Below are 25,786 nucleotides of genomic sequence, written 5' to 3' on the forward strand. Positions count from 1 at the left end.
ACAGCATGAAAATAGACGAAACTTCAAAAAAGAAATTATTTGCCTGTCAGTAATCACTTGTGTGCAATGGACCTCTGTACCCAGATGACAAATACCACTCTAGGCTCTAAAATCTAAAATTGATCATTATCAATTTTAGAACTAGAGTAAAAGTGCACTAGGAGCAAACTCATCACTAAATACCGAAATAACACAGGACTGTATGCACTATTTACATAAAATATCAGAATCAACAAGTGGAGAGTAATCTCTCCAAGTTTACAGCTCAGCTCAAAGACAGAATCTATAAAAATTTTTCATTAGTTTCAAGATTATTAAAAAATGCTTCCCCTGTGCTGCATTTATGAGGAAGGTATAACAACCAACCCGCTGAGCAAGCCGTAACTTATTAGCCTTACTACCACTATGATAAACACAATTTAATTCATAATGATTGAAAAAAATAAATTTGTATTTTATTAGGAGATTCAAACTGAATGTCAAAGAGGAAAATTACAAATACGCTCTGGTTCTGGTTACTCCAGGCCACCTTTATGGGAACAAACTTCTAGATCAACCACATAACTGAGAGCAAAAACTTTGGGTTTCCTTAGATTCATCAGCTCAAGAATTCACAAATAATTGAGGTATGTGACTTTGAACAATTAACGTCATTCCATTTTCCAGAGTCTTGTATTACTGCACAGTCTTCATTTTTTAGATTATTTGGTTCTCAAGCATTCCAGAACTTCAGTCTGTTCGTCAGATATCCCCATGTAAGCCTGCTTTGAAGGTGTTAAGTCTTTTAAAGCTGTATTCTCAGCCTCATTCCTAGGAGAGGCAAGTGCACTTCCAGCTTTTGCACAAAGGGATTTTCCATTGTCAAAAGTATCTTCTTTTCCAGTTGAGACAAACTCATCAATACTTTTGATGTTCTTTAAAATCAAAGCTAGAAACAAAAGTGAACATAATTGTATTATACCAAAAATTGATCATGCTATAGTTATTTATCCATATCACACTTGTGAAGTAGCTAATATCAGCTATAAACAGACTTTTCATTGAAGTAGTAGGCAGAATCCAATAGAAGTCAAACAAAAGAGACATCTGGAAATATCAAGCCCCCACTTTAAGAAAACTGGAATTTCACAAGAAACTGGATCACAAGTCTTGTTCTAATGTTTTTCATTTCCAGTTCATACAGTATTACAGCTCTTGAATCAGGATCTGAAGGAATTCACACTCAAATTGCAAGCATGACAGGTTTCAATGCAAAAATCACAAATCAATTAAAATCATACAAAGGAACTGAGCTGCAATTAGGAGATCTTCTGTACCCATTAGCTTTATCACAGAAACCAAAGCTGAGGGACTGTAATGAAATTCAGGGTTTAAAGCAACAGAGCAGAAAGAGGAGACATAGGGACAGCTTTAGCAAGCCTTGGAAACTGAGTATTTCTCCAGAAAATATAAATGATCTTAGGAAAAGTAGGAATGTATAGCTCATATCCTTGACAGGCTTTCATGAAAAGCCAATGGAAAGTGAAGCTCTTGTTCATTTAGCAGATAAAACTGCTAGCACCAATTATTTTGAAACACAGTTGCTGTCTTTAATGGGCAAGTTATTTCATCTTATTGTTTTTAACAGGTTTCTCCCACTATGTTTTCTTAGTGCTTCAAGTACCAAACACTGACTCCTTCTCCCCACCCCCCAGAAAATAAGAACATCTCAGGAAAATTGAATTGTTCCTGTGGAAAACTTCGTTTGCTAGGAAATGTGTTACTTTGATGAAAAACTCTTTACTACACTTACTCATGGCACTGAAAATCCAATGAAATAAATGCTGTCTCATGTTACTGCAGAGGTACACATGCTCGAAAACCAGAAAGCCAATATACTTCAGCTGTAATCCAATTACACATCACTGTATATGATCTAGAAAATGAGCTAAATCATAAGATTAAGGATACCACTGAAGCAGTTTGTTGAAACAGATAGTGCTGGTTCTACTTGATTTCAACCATGAAATTGCAGAGGGCATACAGAGTGTATGCGGACCAGAAAATGTCTATACAGAATAAAAATTTATGCCACTGAAATTTTATGTCATAGTTCATATCAAGTGGTATTAATAATGCTGGGAGTTTGCTTGGAGGTTGAAAAGCAATTATCTAACTCCAAGATGTGTGGTATACACATGATAACACAGACAGGATATGGTAAGAAAGTGTATGATTCCTTTGTTTGGACAGAAACTATGATTTGGCAACTTGAGAGAGCAGGTGACTTGGTTCTACCACATGACAGAAAGCACTTGCTGATCTATTTGCTGTTTGCAGCAGCGCATGAAAAACATTACCTAACTGACAAATCATGCCTTGGGGGAATTCTGTTGTTGGGACTTAGTAAGTATGAAGCAATCAAGTTATGACTATCAGATTAGTAGCCAACTCTAGCAAGCATGATTTCTGGTTTTGAGAGCTGGCCCCTGGAAAGAAAAAGCAATAATCATTTAGTAGGATATCGTAGGAAACTCTGCAAGTGATTCAGAGTACAAATGGTACAATCAGACTACAATTTCATTACATCTGTTTTATGGGCTGCTGTGAAAATGTATTGTATTTTTTTTTGTTTATTAAAAGCCAAGTATCTAGAGTAGCACTGTAAATGCAGAAAGCATTTTTAGCTTCCTGAAATTGTGCAGAGCCTACAAAAGGTTAATGGGGCAGAAGAAAATGAGAGAAGTAAAAAGACAAAATGAAAGAATGAAGAATGCATGAACAAGACTAAAGGGATGATAAGGAATATCAAAAATACAATATTGCTAAATGGTCATAGCTCGGTACCTCGTTCACCCTTTTCACCTTTGGGACCATCTCTTCCATCTCTGCCTGGTAAGCCATTGACTGAAGGAGTACTGCACTGAATTACTGGGCAGGAATAAATTTTCTCTTCAGGTTTATCTGTGTTAACTGAGCTTATTACTACCAATAGAGAAAGCCAAACTACCAAGGCACTGAAAGGCTGAAGAAGAGTCATTGCTAAGTCCACAGATCTGTGACAAGTCAAGCAGAGTCGTTTCATAAATTTCTCCATTTACATAATATTAAAGGGTTGTCTAGGAAAGAGTTGCCTACATTGCCTAGGAAATACACTCCCATCTTCAGCCACAAGACCAAGAACAAGAGATAGTGTCTGAACCATTTCATCTAGCCTCTGATTGTACCTTTATGTATGGAAACCAGAAAAGAAACAATCAAGCTTATAAGAATCTGAAAATCTCAAGGTGTAATGAAAATACCTAATACAACAACAGTCATCAATCTCACCGAGCTGCAAATCCATTTCAATATTTTGTTCATTGTATGTCTAAATTAAAAGCATTTATCTTCATGCCAAATAAGTCATACAGTGTTCCAGTTTGGGATGAATCCTGAACTCTCCAGCTATTGTATTTCTGCTGGGACTCTTCTTTCCACAGCTATCAGGATTGCTGTATGTCTAAGCTTAGTGTGATTAAGCTGTTTCTCTTGATAGCATCTCCACTACTAGCAAACAACCACAGTTTAAAGGACAAAAAGCTTAAGTGCCTTTAAGTAGTAATGATCTGATTGTCTCCCAATTTCTTCTTTCAGACCTTGTACATTAATAAGATACATTTCCTCCTCAGTATTACACCTCAGAGCCAGAGTCCTCTTGGATCCCAAATCTGCAATACTTTGCTGCCCTCTCTGAGCAGAAGAACAGTAACAGGCAGGATCATAAGGTAAAGCTCTGCATGTCATTCTGACAAGTTGCACCACAGTAATTGTCCTGGATTTTAATATGAGGGTCAAATTTGAGGCAATTATGTCCCATGTATTCTGTGTTTAACTGAAAGAAATAAAATTAAACTGCCACAAACATGAGCTGACAAACTTTTACAGTAAATAAGCCACGTACTAAAGTCAATTGGCCTTATTTTCTCCATTTCTACCAGTTAAAATAAAAAACAAGCCTAAGGAAGCACTATTTGGTTGACAGATTGGGGTAAGGAAAGAAAATCAAATCCAGCATGAATTTTGCTGGTCACCTCAATTATTTCTCTTTATTTTAAGCTTCAGAAAAGATTACCCACAGAGAGCAGCTTCCCCTATCGTGTTTCGTCTGATAAAGTACAATATAAAGTATAATCACTAGCATATTACTGTAAGAATATTATCCTTAGGATAAAAAGCAGAGTTTAAGCAGCACCACTTTTCTTCTTTGTGCTTCCTTCATTAGGCTCACATCAAAATCTGGGGCAATGGCATACACCAAAATAAAATAAGGAAAGGTATTTAGCTAATTAGTATAACAAAACTTGAATACTGGTTTATATTTCTTATCCAGCTTCATGGACTCAAGCCAGTTCTTAGCAGCCCTCTAAGGATTTCCTTATGATGAATTTTTATACTATGTTAATTATGCAATATCAGGGAAGTTGACATTGCTGCTGTCTCCCATGAAGGCAGCAAGACAAAGCTCTAAATAATGGCACAATAAAAGAAAACTTGAAAACAAAATGTTAAGCTCTCAGAGAAGTCCTCTCCCTACAGAGACTGAACCTCACACAAAACTTTGTTGTTTTTGCCGGCTGGGAGCTAAGATCTCTTTACCTCCAAAGTTTTTCAAGTTGACCACCCCGGTCCTTTATTCTAGGAGAGCTGAAGTGCCTGTTTACATTTGGCAAATTGGTGGCAGGGTTTCCTAGCAATGAAATCACTTCCCAAAAAGACTAATGATAATTTGTAACAAAAGTGGTTTAGATAAAAAAGCAAAATGTTCCAAATTTTTCACAAAAATGGAATAAATCTTAGGGAGCTGAAATAGAAAAAATGAGTTTTGCAATCCATATTTATATTTAGAGAAGACAGAGAATCCCACATGGAGAATCACACTAAGTGTGTATGTAATGGCAGTCCTCAGGTCCCAAGGCTTACACAGTTGCAGACTTTCTCAGCAGAGAGATCAGAGTTAGGTCTTGAAAGATGCCATTAAATTTTTATATTTAGGAGGTAGGTAGTTCTGGAGGTCCTGTTTAAAGACATAGATCTCAGGTAATTCTTTTGTTCCTCCATAAAACGTGCTTTAGGACATGATTCACCCAATGCAGATAACAGCAGGGAAGGGATCCTGAAAGAGGCAGCAGGGAGTCTTTGTTCCAGATCTAGTCTTGGAGGTGCCAGCTCTGAGTCATTAGCCCAAAACCCAAGAATCTGATTGCACTGGACAGCCATACTGGAGTCAAATACTAGGAAAACTGCTCCTCAAAAGCAGATACTACATTTATACAGAGAATACTCAGGTACAGAATGCTATTAAACTTGACAGATTACCTCCTGCTAACAGTCCTCATCAGCTTGCCATGGTCCAGTAGGGCAGCCTACAAAAGTCCTTTATACCCTGCATGTCTGCACCTGCAAGGGTTGCATGGCCTCAGTATGCTCAAATACTTATCACAGCAAGAGAGATCTTTACTCACCAACACCTTTACTTGATCAGTACACAGTGGAACTCTTATTGCACCACTGGCTTCCCTGACAGCCAGCACAACAGAATGTAGTAGAGAAGAAATGGAACAGAAACCTGCTGGATTTTTACCACGAGGACGAGCCTGCCAAGAGAAAAAAAAATCCCCTACACTTCTACTAAACACTGTAATTTTGTGTTTTATTTTGGGAAGAGGTTGCTTACTGGCTTATCTCTGTCTTGCGCAATCCTAATGATTGCCTACCTCAGTCTTACCACCCCTATTTACAGGTACTGCATATGACGTTCTGGGAGTGAGCCCTTTGCTCTTTGCCTGGCCTTGGACAGACGTTGGCTGTGTTACAGTACAAACGAACAACCAAAAAAATCAAAACAACTGCAGGCACTGAAAGTTTTGACTGCAAGGCTTTTCCCCTTTATTCAGTCAATGGATTAATTTCTTAATACCCTAGGAGAGAGAAGGATATTTGAGGCTTGCTTGACTGCAGTGACTGCCTTTCCTGCAGTGTACTCTGAATTATCCCTGGAAAAAACCTTGGCCAACTCAAACATACCCATTTATGTTTAAAAATGGGAAGTGGGATTTGGAAAAACAAGATGAGGTGAAGGAATATATCTTTAAACTTTTAAGTAAATCACTTACTACTTGTCTTTCTATAATGCTAGTGATACAGTTAGTGATTAGAATAAACTTCTCAGCTGGCTATGGTGCCATTGTGTGGACATGAAAAGTACAGTAGCGGGAATAGCGTGTGGGATATTGTCATGGGTAGCTCTGCGAAATTAATAACATAAAATATAATGCTGAGGAAGAGATGGCTTGAGCAATTCTGCTTGCAGAAAATTTCCTTACCCAGAAGAAGGTCTCTTAGACATCTCCGGCTCCAAAAACCAACTCAAACTCTCCATCCCTGCACCAGTGTCAGGAGTGATTTTGTTCCCAAGATCCCATTTCTGGAGCTGTTGTTCTTTGATATGGTGGCATCAGACAGAGATGTTGTAGGCTGTCAGGCTGCCTTTGTATCTTTCCTGTTCAGGAGCTAGAATAAATTCAGTCTCAGTAAAAATAAAATGAAAACATCGTTTCAGAGCAGTGCTATTTGTCAGCCATTATTTGATAAAAACGTTGTAGAGCCAACATAAAAAACCCAGATATTTGGAATTAGAGATATTTATTTTTTTTTTTAAATAGGAAGCTGAAATTTCCACACTGACCTTTGCTATTTTGGCCAAGAACCAAATGTGGTATTTATATGCTCTCAACACATGGCATCCACGGCTCATCTTGTAACCTTATAACCCACAAAAATGTCTGGTTTGTTGAATGTCTGTTGAACTTCCCTGAAGGTTGCTTGCCTGCAAAATCAGAAGTATGAAGCAGATAGGATTTTCAGCAATTTCCCTACCCCTAGGTTCTCGCCAGGTCAGGACACCATCTTGCTGAAACATAGTTTATCACACAGTAGAAATTTTACTAAGCTGTGGCAAACCCAGCATGTTTATATGCAGTATCCAAACATACAGGACTATTGTAAATTCCTGCATCACATGAGAAATAAAAATCATAATGGCAGGTGGCTTAGTATTCACAAATTATTTAATGTCTTTCTTCACTGGATTGGTAATTTCATTTTCTAGCTCCTTGTTTCTATACAGCCTTCCCTTCCTCCAGAATTATTTGTTTCTCCTGATTCCCAGTTTGAGTACTGAGTTCCTCACTATTTAGAACCTCGAATGTACCTTCTTTCTGCATATCATTCCTCTGGGGGAATGGTCTTATGTCTGGCTGCTCTTTGATATATGGTGCAGCTCTCTGCAGATTTCCTTGGAGAAGCAAGCAGCTCAGCACATGAGAACACTTGGTTTTGAAGTTTCAAACTTGCCTTTGGAGCCATCAATTTTGAGTATTCTTCACCAGCCGCAATATCATATGGGAATAACAGAAGTGGGAACTATATCCAATTATTTTCATCACAGCATAGCAGGGTGACAGCTTCTAGACACTTGCAAAAAGATACATGGCTAAAGCAGCAGATAGAACTGCACAGCTAGCTCATTGATTCACTTTGATGTCAGACCAACAGAGTGCTCTTATCCCCAAACCAGGAGTTTACAAAGTATTTCAAACTTTCATTGAGACAACTAGAGTCAAGATTAAAGACTCTTGAAGAACAAAACCCTAGGAATAACCTTGTTTCAGGAAAAACCTCAGACCAGGCATTATGGAGCACCATTCTTAACAGGTGATCATACACTGAGTTTAATTAGAGCTCTTACAAAGGTATAAAGTGGAAGCTGTCCTGTGCAGGATCTTTTCCTTCTGAATTAGTAGTGATTTATCCCTTGCCTGTGTAACCTACCATGCATCTGTACTTCTGCACAGTAAGAAGCAGAGCTGAAGCTCTTCATCTATTTCTTTTCACTTGTCAGCCTGCCACAGAGATTTTGCAGACGAAGAGTTGCTTCCTGTTTTGGGCTAGAACCCTGAGTCAACCCTCATTAATGATAAAATCTTTGGATGTGCTGTGTCCACTCTGTATATTAAGAGCAAGGTAAAAGTATCAACTGCTTGTGAGAGAGGAGGGAATTTATATAGCAGGACACACTAGGAACAATGCTGTAGTAATAAAACAGATAAGTAGGAATAATGCTGTTATTATTATTACAGAGTCTCACCCTTCGTTCATGGTAAAAATTAGACAGCATAAGCATAACAGTCTGAGTTCATGTCTATGTATAAAAAGAAAGACCTAAACAAGCAGATCCCAGCAAGTTTCCAATGGTCATTAATGAGAGTCAGATACTCTTTAATTTCTTTTTCTGTCCTGGGCCAGACAGCTGACAAACTAGGAACAAAGTGGAATTTTGTACCATCTTCCCCTCCCTCAAAATGACTGCATATTAGTCTGGGTCTAATCTTAGAAACCAAAAACTATTCCTGTTTCTTATTAAAAACAGACTTTGCAGAGGTGCTGAGACTGTACTTTGGAGTTTGCAAGACCGAGCATATAATCTTTACAGAAGCTGTTAGAGAGTAAGACAGTTCTGAAGCAGACCAGACCAGAAAATCCCAAACAACCTGCTTAACTCAGAGGAAGTTCTGTTTCAGATTCAAAGTTCACAATTCACACAGGATCCCTCACTCGGGGTACTGACTATTAAGAACACACATACCGAGTTTCTCCTCCTCTTTTGAAAATTTGCTGACTGAGCTGCCTGTCACCTGAGCTAAAAGAGATCTGAGCTTTAAAAGCATGATATTCAGAAAGAAGATAACATCAAGATGCTGTTCTTACCATCCCTAGTCAGCTGTTCTGCTTTACCTATGTTGTAAAAGTCTGACCATAAAGTCAAACAACTTCTGTCTTCATCTTCACAGAGATTTCAGGGAACTTACCTTATACATTTGTAACATAGCTATGCATGGGCCATCGATCACTGAAGAAAAGTTTTTATCCAGCACCAGGCCGCTTCTCACCCAGCTTTCTGCTTGACTTCTGCAAAGAATGCATCGCTTAGTGCAACTGGAAAACTAAGCACAGTGTAAAATCATGACATATTTATACCTTTGTATTTGAGAGCAGCTACAATCTTGTCTCAATATCAGAAGAGTTAGGAAGCTAGAGAGACAGAGGAGTTCACAGGGGTGTTTTTCTGCTCCAACATACCCATGTACAAAGATAAATTACAGTTTCACGATAAAACCACAGTTTACACCTTAGTATTTACTCAACTGAATCAAACAAAAAATATGCTGATGCTTACATGGGTGTATGGTGCCAAATTGTTCAGTGCTAAATTGCTCTGTGCAAGAAGTCATTAAATCTTGCCATCAAAAAGTAACAAAACAAAAATAACTGCCACTCATACAAAGTTCAGAGCACATAAACTAACTATTGGGCTAATGGGGTCTATAGACTGACAGGGAATTTCTGCCCTTCATTCATCTTGGAGGAACAGGAACCTTCTCACTCTTTTCCTTTGCTTTTCTTTCACCCACTGTAAATGAAACATGAACAGAATGGGGTTATTTTCTGTTCAGACTGCTTCAAACACAGGCCTTTTCTTGATGCTTAAGGGCTCATAAAACACCATGTCTGATTTCCAGCTTTTCACTCTAGCTGCGATAGAAGATGCAGAATGGCATCTTCCGCCAAAGTTGGATGAGTTCTTCACATTTGACAACTGATCAGTCAAGTAAAGACTTCTTAAGGGTTTTCTTCATGTTGCAACAAAAAATTGTGAAGCAAAAGCCTCCGCAAGCATGGAACAACTGAGACTCATATACATGATTCTAGAAAAGATTCAAAGTCATCAGTAGGGTCTTCGGGACCTGCATTTGCACAGCTGATCCAGAAGTACTTAATATGGGAAACAACAGATGCTAACTAGGCAAGTGAAAGCACAGCCAATAATGGATAAAGCGGCCTGTAAGTGACCTCTGGTGGACAACAAGAACAGCGTTAAATGTGTTTGCTTTGTATTTCTCAGGAGAGTAGTTTATCCATTTAACTAGCTTACATCCATTCAGTTGAATATTATCTAATATTATACAATAAAGACATTTTCCACTCGAATCAAAAGTATTTTATGCAAAAAAAATTGGAAAATAATACAGGAATGGTAAAGTTTTGAATCATAACCTTTAAAAGCCTCTGTAACAAGAGGGATTCTTGATTGTTGCATATATAATGTTAACACTATACCATTAACAAAGTGAAGCTAAGGCAATCTTTCAGGTGATATAAAACTCACAAGTAATTTCAAAGGGAACAGAGTGGTCCTTTGAGGGCATGACAGTTGTTCCAAAACCCCCCAGCATTTCCCAGGCTGGGTGAGGTGGTGGAATCTGTTGCTTCCAGCACATGCAGGCTGTTGATCACAGCCACTGTACTCAATCATAAGAACATTTATATCTATGTACTACAATACAGAATATCCCCAAGGACCTTATCCTATTCCCGAGTAAATATTTTTAAAGAGAATTTTAAGCTTGGGAATTCATTTTGATCTCATGGCTTGAAGAGGCTTCCAACACTGAGTTTTGGGGCCCATGTTTGCAGAGTGCACGTACAGTCTGAGACACAACGAACTTTGTGAAGATCCATGTAGGACCACAAACGCCCTTTTGGTAATTAGATTTGTTTTCCCTCCCTACTGCTTCCTAATTACCACCTGGAGCTAATATTCCAGTAGCTTCTTGCATGGATCTAACAATGGACACAGGAGATGGTTTTCTGTACAGACATAACGCACTGAAATTGTTCCCAAGGAAAACCAGTCTGTCTTGGCAACAGTTGTCCTGGCAACTAAGTCTCCTTGCAGAAGATGATGGCCACTGATCCGTGGAAACCGATCCATGAGTCATTTTTTCTCAGAGACCAGAGGGGCTAGGGAATAGAGCTGCAGAGCCCTCACCATTTGGCTTTCCCCCCTTGCTCACATTGAGAGGGAACTCCCACCAGCCACAGAGGTTAACTGAAATTCTGCCCCTTGAACACAGCTGCAGGACGTACTAATTACGAGGATATTAACAGGCAGCATCCTTACAGACCCCGGGTTTTGTTTTTTTAGCTAGTCATGTTAACTCTCCACCAGGAGAGGAAAATTGCACTGGAAAAATCACATCAGAATATAAGTCAACACAGCCGTGACGGTACTCAGGAGAGCACAGATAGAAATGGCAGAGCACATTTCTGTCTAAGTAGATTTTCAGAAGACAGCATGAAAGCTATGAAGAGCTGTACAGCTTTTGATTTCATATCTTACACGGAGAGTGATACAGGTGCTCATCAGGGCTAGCACTGCTCCAGGAGGGCTGTGCTGCACTTGTAACTGCACAGCCCCAGACCTGAGCCCAAATGAAGCCTAAGGCTCATAACAAGGAGCTCAAATGGTGGCTTTTTGTCTTGGGCAGCGTTCCCATGTTCAGCTCTCCCTGATTGCCTGTTATGACTTGATTGCTCTTTCTGCTAAAGTGGCATTACTGCAAGTTAATATCACTTTGGGACAAAGCACATGCTACATTAATTGCTGCTCCTTCCCCTGTACAGCATACGCCTAGCACTCGTTGATTGAAATGGATAGAAACACAATAGTAAAAATGCCTGCTTTTGAGCACCATTTGCACACACGCACCAGGTGTAAGAGCACAACATATGAAGCCTCACTTCCCACCCAAAGCCTCCTGTTCCCTTTTTCCCTTACACTCCCAGCTCTGAGAGGCCCAAGCACAGTTTGCCTCAACACCTCCTGAAAATGTCTGAAGTCTCCCACAGGGTGAGCCCCCTTGGTCACAGCCACGTGGCTCTCATACCAGGACAGGGGCTGCAGGGACGGCAACTCTCCTTCACGAGGAGGACTAGCAGCCATTTAGCTGCAGAGCTAGTTGTGCCCATCCAGCCCACAGACCTGTGCTGCCATGAAATCTTGCTGCCCAGGCAAAGCAATGAAACAGAAAACAGCCATTTCATTTTTCACAGGCTTGTTATCATTGAGCTGTCTTTCTCGAAGGACATGTGATGACTGGAAACTCTGAGAGACTGAATAACGAGCCAGGGGTTGAGTGGTGAGCAGAAAATTAAGCTACCACAATTTGAAACGGATCAGTTAAAAGAAAAAAGTGAAGTACCGGAGTCCACCGCAGCTCAAACGGGTCAGGGTGAGGGTGAGCAGACAGCACCAGGACATCCAGGTCCAGAAACAGCAGCATTTCCAGCAGTTTCTCAGAAACTGATCTGAAAGAAACTTTCTGAAATAAACAGAAAACATGATTTTGTAATAAAATTATTTCCTCCTGGAATATTTCTCATGGTTTATTCTACCTTCTTTTATCTGAAAGATGCCAATCTATGCATACTATTATCTATTTAGTCATGAATATTAGGACACGTGTATTGTCATATAGGAGGAATGCAAAAGAGTTTATTAGATGATAGCACAATCATTGCATGAATTAATATTTGCACAAGAAGCAGAGAAATGTGTTTCATCAGTTTACACTTCTCTTTCCATTACCTGCACAGCCAACTCAAACACAGTAAATGTTCCAGGAGGCTATTAGGCAGGTGGACTCCCAGAGGCTTTCAAGGAGAGAAAAAAAGCACCTCAAGCAATAAATCATACACCCTGAAAATTGCATAGTAAATACTTGAAGATATGTAAAATCCCACTTCTAACCTAAACAAGTAAACAACTTGAAAAAATTAGCTCAGACATAAAAATTATGAACTGACTACAAATCAACTGCAAACACATTAAAGGCCTATATTTGTTCAAATATATTATTCATAGGAAATAATTTGAGCTGTAGTTGTATGGAATTTATATTGCATAAACTTAAGAAAATACTTGTCACCAAAAGCTGATTTAAAGAATTAATGAGCAATCTCTAAATAAAATTCTCTTACTAAATAAATTCCCCCCTGATTTGCAAAGCCATGTGCTTCTTTTAGCATATATTCCAACACTTCTGTTAAGAGCTGAGCCCTGTGATGTTGGGATAGTGACAAACAGTTTAGGCCTGATCAAACTCTGGCTAACAGGACTGGTGTCAGGTAAGTGGGGAGAAACCATTGGTTTTGAAATGTTCTTAAAGTATTTAAGGTTCAACAGCAACATGAGCCACTCGTATGTTTATGCTAAACAGCTACACTTCTCCAGGATCAATATTTTCAGAATTTTTAGTAAACAAATGAAGAGAAGGGGCAATGCACTTTTTCACCCCTACTAAAGCACTTCCATTGTCCATTGCTGCACTCCTTTGGACATCAAATGGAGCAATGAACATCTCAGGCTCAATGGTACTGCAATATAATGTGGTACATCCGCAGTTTGAATTGAAGTACCATACTGGCAGCGTTACTGCGCTTTTTTTGTAACTATAAGCAATTGGGAAATTCAGATTCCACATGCTTTTTAGACAGCTGTCTCAAAAACTTTTTTTATGTGCTCTGCCAGAACTGTCATTTTCAGTAAAAAAATCTTTCAACAAGAAAACAGGCATTATTACCAGTCAGAGGGATGTGCAGACAATAAGTACAACCTCAAGAAATTTTTTTTTTTAAATACCTGTTATCTCCTTTCCCTCAACTCCTCCTTCCCTTCTCTTCTGGCGAAATAGCTCCAATACGGGCACAGAAAAGCATGCCTACATGCCCAGGCACCTGAGTGACTGTGTTTGTGTGTCAGCCCACTGCTCTGAACTCAGTGCTAGCTCTGGAAAAGCAGGAAGATCGGGCTTGATTTGCAGTAACTACACTGCACTAGCTCCACGGTCTACTGCACTAACTCTGAACTAAACATGTATATTATGCTGAAGCAATATCAAAGGAACACAAGACTTATCTGATGAATAAATTATACACATTTATGCATCTTGAATAAAACCAATGCAATAAAATAGTAGCTAGCATCACTCTCAGTTTTGTGTGACCTTTTGCACTTAGTTTAAATTGCCTGATCTTCATAGAATTTAAGGTAGATTTCAAATATGTGTATTTCCATGCCAAATCCATTTCCATGTCATTCCAGTAATCACTCCCTCACTATTTTCTGGTGTTCTTTGGGATATTCTCTTGTTAATTATTCTGTAATTTCTCATATTATACAGAAGTCTTAGTAAACCGGATGCTTTTGAACTGCTAGAGATAATGGGGAATATCTACAAATGAACATCTCCTCCAATTATTACCCCCCAAAATTATTACCCAGACAGAGGAAAGAACTAGTCTGGCTTCAACAGTTAGTTGACTTTTAAAATCTGCATTTAATTAAAGTCCATATGCTGCTTGACCAACAGTTGAGACACTATAAAGCTTTCCATTGACTTTTTGGACTGTGGATTACACACGTATCAAGGATAATGTTGATAATCTGCAAAGATATTAAATACTCAAAATAAGTACTCTAGTACAGTAGCACCTATCACCTACTTTACACTAATATTTTACCAGTCCTCTTGTATTCACTTTGTCACCCGTAAACATGAATTGTACAAATAACTTCCTATTATGTTTTCACTTATTGATCCTCTCTATTTCAAAAACACTTTTAAGGTTCTGAACAGTTTTTGGAGTAGTTTCACAGCTTGGTCATGGGGAAGATACCGTTGTGCAGATTGAGCCTGCTTAGAGAAACGCTCCAAGCTTTACTTGCTTCTTTGAGAGGCATACATAGGCTGCTACGTAGTGGACGGACAGTAATGCAGAACAAGCTGTTTCTCTCCAGTGCCTTCTCTGGATCTGACTCTCTTGAATACAAGGACAACAGAGATGAAGTTTTGCCTTTTGTAAATGTCATAGACAATTTCCCCACATTATAGACTAAAACCAAAATGGTCCCTCTTTTTAGAATTTTTTTCTTGTTTTAAACCCCCTTCCCACAGTTTGCCTAATTTATGGCACCAGCCAAACAACTAGCTGTTGTCATTAATTTTTGATCGCATTACTACTCATTAGAAATCAGAGCTATTGCATTTGTAGAGTATCTTTCCACAAAATGTGTCTTGGTATTTGAAAAATATTAGGGAATGAATCCTAACTGCTCTTAAAAGGTAGCTGCCAAAAGTATGGAAGTTATCAAGATTTTCCAGACTCAGGATTTTGAAACACTAGATCTTTCCAAAGAGAGTGAGCGAAAGATATCTTGATAGGATGACAGAAAAGAAAAATCAGGTTTGTTAATGTGTTCCGTCAGCACCCCTTAGCTCTCAAATACCTCTCAGTCATGTTCCATCCAATGGGAGGTTTGCAGCTTCAGTGCAAGAAGAATGACTGTTACTCTGTTAGTCACTTCTGTCGTACAGTCTGAATAATTTTTATGTGACCAGTAGTTTGAATATAATCTTTAATGCAAAGTGAGGTATATAACAGAACAGGTTCTTCTGGCACAGACTATTTTCTGTTAGTAATTGCTCTAGTAGATGGACCATGTCTACACCGTTAAGTCTCTGGAGCCCCTTTTCACTACAGCTCAAAGACATTTGTCATTTTTTTTTTTGAAGTCTGGTACCCCAAAGTTTTCATTGACCTCAATGAGAGCTGTGGGTTTCCAGAATTTTTGAAAACCTACCCACTTTTTTTAAAGAAGCCTAATTTTAACATGTTGGTTAAAATAGCATGTCTAAATATAGATATAATTCTGAAAAATATGGAATAGATCCGTAACAGCTTTCATACATACAGGAGAAGCCCTAAAAAAACCCCATCGTTTTCTCCCAATATTTTCTATCCTGTTTTTAGATAATCATAGGATACTTCACAGCTCTTCACACATAACTGTGAATTGACTAGTAAATGATAGATAAATAAGATCATAGGAGGATTTATTGTTGCTAATATCACCTTGCAGTAAGAAGGAATGTTCATTTCCTTTCAGCGAGTCACTACCCAGAAGACAGTTTCTGTTTGTCTAAAAGCAATAAGAAGGGCAGAATACAAGAAAATTATTTTTCACTGATGACAAAGTGAATGAAGGAAGAAAGTCATGTAGCCAATGAACTTCAATGTGGAATCCAAGCAGGAATGCTAAAATAGCAAATTTGTTACTGTGATACAGTACAGCCATAATGGGGACATCATATATGCAATATAGTTCAAAATGTTACTTAAATATGATACGCTGACAACATATAAGGCAACACGCACATTTATACCAAGTGACAAATAATGCAGGGACAGGTAGATTAGAGTCAGAAATTACTAACAGTATCCATCTTTTCACTCGTTTGTCCATTGTTCTCTTTTTACCACTCCATTTGTTTCTATTGTATTGCAGTTTGAGTTGAGGATTTTATTACTTAGATGCCTGAGGATTTCTCCTGCATGTAAATAATCTATTCCCGGTAATGGTTATGCCAAGCTGCTCTTTATTCTATAGCACTGCTCTCCGCTGACTTCCTGAGAGAAACAAGCTGCCCAGCAGCCTGGCAATGAAGAGCTTTTGAAGTCTCAAGTCACCTTCAAAAATATCAGTTTTGAATGTTTTTCCACCAGCAATCATGCCTTTTGGGAACAGGAGAATGAGGAGGACCCAGAAGCACAATACATCTAAATTACTTTCAGCACAGCATAGAAGAGTGGCAGCTTCTAGGAGCCTGCTGAGCAAGGCCATATTATTTCCCTGAGTGACCCACGTGTGAGAGCACTGCATACAAATGCATAGCTGATTTGCCAATTTACTTTGATATCAGTTCAGCTGAGTACTGCCATTCCAAATGAAAAGTTTAAATGGGTTTCCAGCTCTGTAGTTCTCTGAAAGATCTAGGGGGTTCAGGATCAAAGGGATCCTGGAACAAGAAACCCTTTGAGATGGCCTTTACATCGCACAGGTGTTAGTAAGATCCTGGAGAATTACTTCAGTCAGATCTCCGAGGAAGCTTCAGTAACTGTGGGAAACGTTTTGTTTTGGAGGAATATTGTATTTCTTGCACACACTAATTTGCTGTTGTTTATGCCATCAGTGTATCACCACCAGCCATGCAACAGCTTTGGCTGTATCTCTCAGCTGAGGACAAAACAAAACCTGCAACCCCACAGGTGCCCAAATCACCTGCAAACCCAATCTCAATCTGATTTACCTTTCAAAATATATCTGTATGAGGGAAGTGACTAACAGAAGCTGCTATACCTATGCTACACCAGCTTCCCCTATCTAAACAAGGACCTTCTCTCACCCTGAAAAGAGGAAGTGGACCTTTTTTCCCACTTTTATAACATGTTTGTTTACCTTACAAGGCTTCTGTCTATAATGGTAGGGTACTCTTTTTATGTGTCTTTTGTTTCCATTAAGAAAAGGCCAAACTATGCCACCCAGCTCTTCTAAAGTCTTTGAACATTGTCCACACAGTCAATTTTTTCAAAGATCCTCAACACTTCATGATCCAATGAGTTGAATCAGAGAAGCAGAAGAAAATGAGTTGAAGAGAAACAGTGCAAATATAGTAAATTATTACTCTAGTCTCATGGCTTTGTAAACATTTGCAGATTGCCCTTAAAACCGCTAGACACAGGCTGTAACAATTAAAAGGAAACCCTAATCTTTTACTACAAATGCAAAGTACAAGTTTTGATCCTTATGGACCTTAACTGGAATTCCAGAACTGAATTATATTCAAAAAGTTCAGATGTTTGCATTTATATCCTTCTTGAATAAATTCTTATAATTACCTGAATAATGGCTTTCTAAGGCTTCCTTTTAGCCTTAGTAAAATTATTTAAGTGGAAAAGAGGCATTGCTTTCTGTGCAAGTTTGCCCGATCAGGCTTTGTAAAGTTACCTGATGGGAGGAGGTACATTGGTGAAAAGACTTCAGTGCTACACAGTGGATTTCTTCTTTCATCGTAGGATAATGTACACAGTAGTCAATTTTCCACATGCACTAAACGACTGCAGTGACCTAGATATACTGGAAATATATAAATTATCATTTCAGGAGAAAATTTAGTCTCTCTTCTGAAATTAAAATCAGCACTAATCCCCAATGCTGCATTCATAAAGGGGTTTTCTGTGGTAAGTAGCAATCGCTATGTGTTACTGAGTGGAATCACAAATTTTACTACCTTACTTAATTTCAGAATGTATTGAATTTATTGGAAAATGTGAAGTGATGATATTCTATTTATAGCAGTGCCATGATGATGAATTAGCATTACCGTAAGGTAAAGTAATTATGGTGAGTTAATACTTGCCTTATTAGAAGCATGTCTTGACTTCAGTTTCTATTACTAGCTAAGCTGGGAGGTTCCTCCAGCTAGAAAATGGCTGCTATTTTATCTTGATCTGCCTGTCTTTCTTTAGTATCCTCCTCACCATCTCTGCTGCTCTCAGGAATTCTGCAAGGAACAAAAGTGCAAAAGTTTATTTCCTTTCTCCTTAGATTTGCATAGAATGGCATTAGATGCTCTTATCATGACATTTCTAAAAAGGAAAAAGCAGAAAGCAAGAGAAAAATATATTACCCAAATACCTGTCCTGAGAGAACAATGGCAAGATAAGAATTGTGTGCGAGTGTGGCATGTTTGAGAGACATTTCTGCCATTCTCTCCAGGCTGCTTACAGAAAAACCACAACAAGTACCAATGCAAAGCCATAGAGAAACTCTAGATATCTGGTAGCAAAGTAAATTAGAAAATAACTGGATAAGGCCTTGATAATATTCAGAGACAATGATAAAAAGTTTTGCAAGAACTGAGGTAGAGTATATAATTACGGAAGACTCTTTTGGGGAGGACTAATGAAGTGACTGATTTGCTAGGCAGAAGGGGCAAACCTGCCCCCTCTCCTGCCACAGTGCTGATGCACAAGGCTACTTGTCTGTGACCAGATACTGTGGCTCCCTTATCTTCCATGTTGTCCTCTTCAGCTGCCTGCTAGCACGTATGAGCAAATAAGCCACCATCAGTGTCAAAAAAGCTGAGGAAGGGGTGGAAAGTCTTGCTTGAGTCAGAGAGGTCTACGTTTTTCCGCCTAACTAGCTTCAGTGAAGATGTAAAGCATACTGCCTTAAGGTTTGCTCTAAAGGCACTATTCTTCTATCCTTCCTTCAGGTAAAGAGACGGATTACCTGACCTTTCACAACCTTCAGCAGCGCTCTCTTCTATACAGTTTTTTTTGATTGGTTTAACATCTTAATAATGTTTTCTTGCAAGCAGCTTAGTTTTATGAGCACTCAATCTCTTATGATACATACATTTGCATTAGACTTATATTTTTTTTTCTTAACTTGGTAGTGGGAAATTTTCAAATCTTCTCTGAAGTTAAAGTTAAATTTCTTTCCTTTAGCCCTCTAGAAACATCAGATTTCTGAAGAATTTAATAGGAGTCAGAATGATACTTCCAATGGGCCCAGACAGCTTTAACTTTTCATATTAACTCCTTTTAGTTTTTACATAAGCATTTTTAATTGCCTTAAGAATTAATAGAAATTCTTCAGCTATGGGTTATTTTGGTAAGGATGTTGGCTGAGCATTCCCAGATAGCTAATGAATTCCTCAGTATTAGCAACAACTTATATTGAAAAGAGTTCTTAAGTCTACAGAATTTCCCTCGTTTTGGCCTTTCATTTCCTACTTGTTGATATTATGGAAAAAAAATTTTACATGTTTATATATGCTTCCAGATTTAGTGTAAAATGTTGAACTGCACTATGTATTATACAGTGTCATATTTTCCTTAAAAAAAAGGCATGAAGAATTCTTCTTCAAAAACTTTCTGAAACAACTCCACCAGGAACAGATTTAATTCACTACCAGACCAGAGCAGATTTAAATGTGGTAACTTAGAATTGAAAGATCCATAGAACAATACTTGTGGAATATTCCGCTGTCATTTTGCATGGTGCTCTCATGTTCAGGTAGCCTTTCACCACATAATCACATGAAATGAGGAGATTTTATAAACCTTCAGATCAGCTATGCTCACAAATCTTCCAACCATACTCGGCAGGGTAAGGAGGCCTGTACTAAACATCATTTTACTGAAGAATAGTTGAACGTAGTCACCAGTGAGACAAATTGAAGACAGACATTTTTCTGTACCTGGATCCCTTTTGACCCCCATTTCCTTTCTATTTCTGCTGTCTTTCCCTGGCTTTCCATTCTGAGTGGGGCCACAGCCTGGCATGGGTTTGCAGTGGTGGAGCTGTCACCAGTCGTGCTTGTTCCTGGGACTGATGTGCTCAGCGTTGGATGCAGCATTGCTCGGTCATCTGGTCTGGAAGAATTAATGACAGAGTTACTGTCAGAGCTGTTGACTCTCTTTAGCTGCTCATGCTCCATAAGGTAACTATATTAAATCAAGATGGGTTGATAACCACTTTTCATTCTGATTTGCTGCTTTTTAATACATAGCATGAGTGCTCCTGGACAGTTTTTAAATAACCTCTTTAAGAAAGAAGCCCTTAAAAAAAAGTTAATTGTAAAAATCACCTAAAATTCAGAAACCCAAAGTGGTAAACTAAGTTTTCATCACATTACACTGTAAGAGCCTTGGCATGTAAGTACTCCCAGATGCATTTCCCCTTGCTCATAGTTAAGGGTCTGTGATGTCCCCTGAAAATAAGAGGAATTCAGAAATGGGGCAGATGTCCAACATGCTTAGAAGCCTTTATTCTTTGATTGTAAGGTGATGAGCTTGGCGAGGGCTTTAACTGATAATTACGGGGGTATTTCTGCTAAGCCATTAAAGTTCTTCCTTGAAATCAAAATTCAGCCTTTAGAACCCTGTCTCTTGATATCCTTTTTTGATGTTTCACTTGTTAGCTATAGCTAATGCCCAGTTGCATCTGAGCTCACTGTTGCTCTGGATTCACTGAGTTTGTTCAAATAGAACTGCACTAAAATCCAATTTACTAAGCTTACGGTTTTGTAATCAGCAGCCAAAAACCATACAGACTGGATCTATCAAATATACATTTATCTTCCTGACCATGAAAAGAGGTAGATACGCACAGATAAACTGCTTTGTGTGAATTACACTAATGTAATTCAAGTCCAGAATTATAAATTCCCAATAATATGATGCACATCAACATATCTTCTGTAAAACAGGAGGCCAGAAATATTAATTACTTTCAACACATTTAATGGGTGCCACATGTTATGCTAAATTCAACATTATACTAGATATGTCATCAGAAAGTCATCTACAGAAATACAGACTGGATAAAAAAACCCAAATAAATTTCACTTTTTCTGAATGCAGCTTCACTGAAAAAAGGCAAAATGAAAAACTAAAGGCAGAAGGAGCACTCAGTTACTTACTCCGTCATTTTTGTTGCTTTGCAGAAGTTTTAAGTAGAAGTAATTTTGGAGTTCAACCTACCATTAGCCTGCTAAGCAATTATTAGGACCATCTCAAATTTCTCCCCATGCCACTTTATTTTAGGAACATTTAAATAATTAATCTAAATAAATAATCTAATTTTTTTTCATGGTAAACAATTACATTGTACAAAGAAATTGCAGCGGATAGGTAATTAACTGATATGCCTACTTCATGGCATAATAGAGACCAAATGTATATCATAATCAGGCTTCCAGAGTGTTTCATAACACCAGAAACAATGTCTAAGTTACTGCAAGCTATTGCTTAAGCCCATCCAAATGCCACATTTAGGACTGATCAAAAGTCTAATAACAGCAAGGAAAATATTTCTGTGGACTGTAACAACTCCAAATCATGCTGCTGTCAGAGTCAATTTGCATGATGTTGAATTTAGCAGTAAATCCAAAATCTGAAATACAAACAGAAAAGATTTTTCTTCTGCAATATATTCACCTCAGTTCTTATACTTTAGACTACATCTGGAATTCCCAGTGTTTTTTCCCCATTCCCAGCTGTCATTTTATCATCTATTACGTAAAATGGATATCTAATTATGGGCTGCTGTGGTAGACATTCCACAGAGATGCCCGTATCTACAGCCAAGAAGTGAAAGAATTGATGTTTCTTTTCAGTTTCGCACATGATTTTCCCCCTGTAATCAACATGTCAGTTTTTATGATTTCACTAATTTATAGCCTAGTGTGCAAAAACTATCAGAGCTGAATAATCAAAATATTATTAGAACTTCATAAGGCTGTCTATCACAGATAGTCGTTATAGAACTTCTGCAGCGCCTTCTAGCCAAATATTTCGATGTACTTCTAAATGGCAATGATTTATTCCTTGAGCCCTGATTAGCAAAAGCAGGACATGCTAAGTTACTAACTTGTTTCAGTAATAATGTGGCCTAAGATCAAGGTTTTGAAAAGTGACAGAGAAGCCGATTTTCCTTAAACAGTCTAAAAGGATTAAAAATCTTGGCACTATATGAAGCCAGAGCCACTCAAGTACCCAAAAGTAAGGTCTTATTCTGTTTATCAGAGGAGAAAATTGTCCCCAAGTCATTCCCTATGACCTCAGGGGAGTTAGTGCTTTAAATGTTGCCCTGATATAACTGGTTATGGAGAGTCTGAATACAATACCTCCTACCTTCTAAAATCTGGCTTAAATGACAAGCCTGAATTTATTCTTAACATGTCTGTTAGCTTTAGGTGTAGATCAGATCTTAAACTCCTTCTATTCCTTCTTTATATTACTCTCATATCTGATTTAGATTTAAAATTATTTTCTTTTCAGGGATAGTATTTTCAATGAAACCTGGAGAGTTTCTAATCCTGCTTTAACATGTTGAAAGACACTTTGCAAGAGTAGGCTAGTGTTCTAATAAAAATGGAATACAATCTGAATTTATCACCTATATTACACCGCTTCACAGAATCACAGAATGTTAGGGATTGGAAGGGACCTCGAAAGATCATCTAGTCCAATCCCCCTGCCAGAGCAGGAAATTCACTTGTGAATTCACTGACATTAAAGAAACACCGAGGAGACTCTAGCCTAAAGAAATGTACTTTGGCATCTAAGCAGCTACGACACAACCATGATGACAAGGTTGAAGTCTAGTGCTTATCTTAGCTTTGTAGCAGGTTGGCAGGCACTAAAACTCTGGCAGCCATCTTTACATTAGTCAGAAATGGTTCTCAAATAAAAGTCTGCAAAAAATTTCCAGACACAAAAAAAAAAATGTTTATAATGATGAGAAAAGAAATATGCCAGCTGTGTATTTTAATTTGTACATATTATGCCTGCTAGATCTACACTAATATGGCCCTTCTAACCCTTCTGATGGTTTGATTAAAAACCGTCCTTTTCTCACTAGTGTTTCATGGGCTTATGCAATTAAGTTTAACTGATCTGATTTTGACCATACAAAATCTCTCTTCTTCTGAATTCTTTTTTAGCGTATCAAAAGAAAAGAAACAAAAAAAGGAGCACTGCTGTTGCACCTAATCTAAATACTCCAAATAGCAGCAACTTTTTTTTGTTTTTATAATTTTCTCAGCAACATTTCCTTCCACTTGTCACTGCCTTTCCTGACTCAGTGCTGGCACTGAGGTGCTTCTGAAGCATTATCTCATCAAATCCTGTCACAGCTGCAACCAGCTCTTCACTTGAGGACATCGTACAGCCAGCAGGACCAGGAGCACTTGTTACACTCTCACTCCCTGGTCTGGCACAAAGGTCAGCCCCAGGCATCCTTCCCATGTATTCATCAGGTTTTTGGAGATATTACCTCTAGCCCAATGCCTTCCCTCACTCTCACCACAGCCCCTTGGGTGAGCCCAGCTCCCAGTCAGGCACCCTGGGATGAGCAGGGCTCTGCTGGAGTCCCACATTAGGAGCCCTTGTTCCCCTAAGCCACCTCTAGTGCTACACCCAGGGTATCCTGGGCTGTAACATACCTAGTTTCTACCTAGATTTTCAACGTTGCTTTTGCTTTTTGTTCTAAGAGTTTAACATGTATCACAGTTTAAGGATATCCAAATCTTTCATTCTTGAGCAACAATTTAAAATAGGTTTATAGCACTACATGCTATAAAATAGTAATCCTTTGGATCAACTTAAAAAGAAGTTAGAGTCATGAATAAATATAAATCATTGCACATTCCAGTCTATCTTTTCTCCTTTGAGGCCATCCATCATATTTCTTAATTTTTTAATTAGTACACAAATATTTGGTTCCTTTTTTCAGAAAGCCTGAGTTGGATCAGAGCTGGCTGTTATCATTTAGAGATTGCACTAGGACAGAAGGATGTGAAACCAGTGGTAGCAGTATCATTCAACTGTTTACTTGCAATCAGGGTATCCTGATGCAAAGTAAAGTACATGTGTTCCAGTACTGCAAAAAAACTAACAGCATGCTAAACATCTACGATATGAATTATTTGCATCCATACAGACAAACAGAAGTTTTAGTACTCGTACAGATGTTTCTATTCTTTGGCCTTTCAGACAGTTCCCATTAAATCATAAGTGTTTGAACACTTCCTCCTGTTTGAGCATTCCTTACTTCATGTCTGTCCAAAGAGTCACTTTGCTGAACTCGCCTTATAAGGCATTTATAATTTGTAGTAAAATGGCTGCACATTTTTAACATTTAAACAGTCCTACTCACATCCTGTCATTTCCGTGCTACAGAGCTATTTGTGCAACCACAATCTTTAGGTAGGCAGCTATTTTTAAGAAAATGAATTGCTGTATTTGCAGCCTCATGCACATGCTTTAAAACCACCACTTTTGCAATATTTACGCTCTGCAGTCACAACTGCATGCTTGTCACACTGATAATTTTGTACTAGCCCTAACAGTCATTTATGTCTCAAGTTTTTTGTATTAACAGCATAAATTTAGAGCTACATTTTGTACTGCTGTCAGGGAAGGAGAATTAAAATCCAGAGCTAGTGTTCAAAATAAGATATGAGCACATACTGTAATGGCTGCATAAAAAGAGCTCCATGTTTCATATTTAAAATGCAAATGTTTTAAGGAAACAAAACTTCGGCAAATTATGTACTGCTTCATCTTTAAATAAAATAATTAAAGCATGAAACACATAAGTAATTTTGAAACTGTGCTTTAGAGGATCTTTAACATAAACCCTTCCTGTAGAATCTGGCACTTTATACATATACATGTATATATGTACACTATGGATTAAGTGACAGGAGCTTTGGTTTCTCAGCTGTGCCAGTTTACAGTAAGCAGGAATGGCACCTACCATACTTGAAGCTATGACCACAGAGAGATCACAAAGAATGGAAAGTTTGGTGTTGACACACTAAAGAAGGAAAAAACATACTGAATTGACTGCTGCTTCATCTGCTGCAGGTTGTCCTGATGATTCACTTTATATCACCTGTACACACACCTGGCTTTCCAGTAATGAAGACCAATTCTTTACAAAGGTCACGGAATCTTCTAAAAACTGTCCTCAGTGTAATGTACTTCAATAGATGTGGTTTTGCTACTCTAGTTCTTTTGTTGCTACCCTCTTTCTGCGTAAAACATGTATTAGAGTCTGGGATTGAACAGGATGCCCCCCTACCTGTCCCCCCCACCTTCTTCCCTTCACACCCCATTCTAAAGATGCACAAAGATTAAGAAAAGATAAAAATGATGCATATATATGTATATATCCTTATATAAATGTATGTAGATTAAAGTAAGTTGCTAGAAGGCTTACGCTTTAACAGAATCTCATTACTCTGGGATATCCCAAAGGCTGACCCTTAAGAACAGACTTTAGCACTGTTCTGGTGAAATGTATCCCTGATGGAACTGTTTCTATACTTTTCAGCCTCTGACAGCCTTTAAGAAATCTTAATTCTATACCTTTCCAAATAACAAAGCAACGTACAACCTGAGTACTACGAAGAGTAGTAATTAGGAAGTGAGAAAGCTGATCTTACAG

General features: G+C 38.3%; 1 pseudogene; it reads right to left on the reverse strand.

Annotated features, from left to right (window-relative positions):
- Window positions 1-598: 598 nt before the first annotated feature.
- Window positions 599-21,259, reverse strand: LOC137661801 (uncharacterized; annotated as a pseudogene).
- Between the last annotated feature and the right edge of the window lie 4,527 nt (window positions 21,260-25,786).

The sequence above is a fragment of the Nyctibius grandis genome, chromosome 4 (genome assembly GCF_013368605.1).
Source record: "Nyctibius grandis isolate bNycGra1 chromosome 4, bNycGra1.pri, whole genome shotgun sequence".
In the NCBI taxonomy this organism is placed as follows: Eukaryota; Metazoa; Chordata; class Aves; order Nyctibiiformes; family Nyctibiidae; genus Nyctibius; species Nyctibius grandis.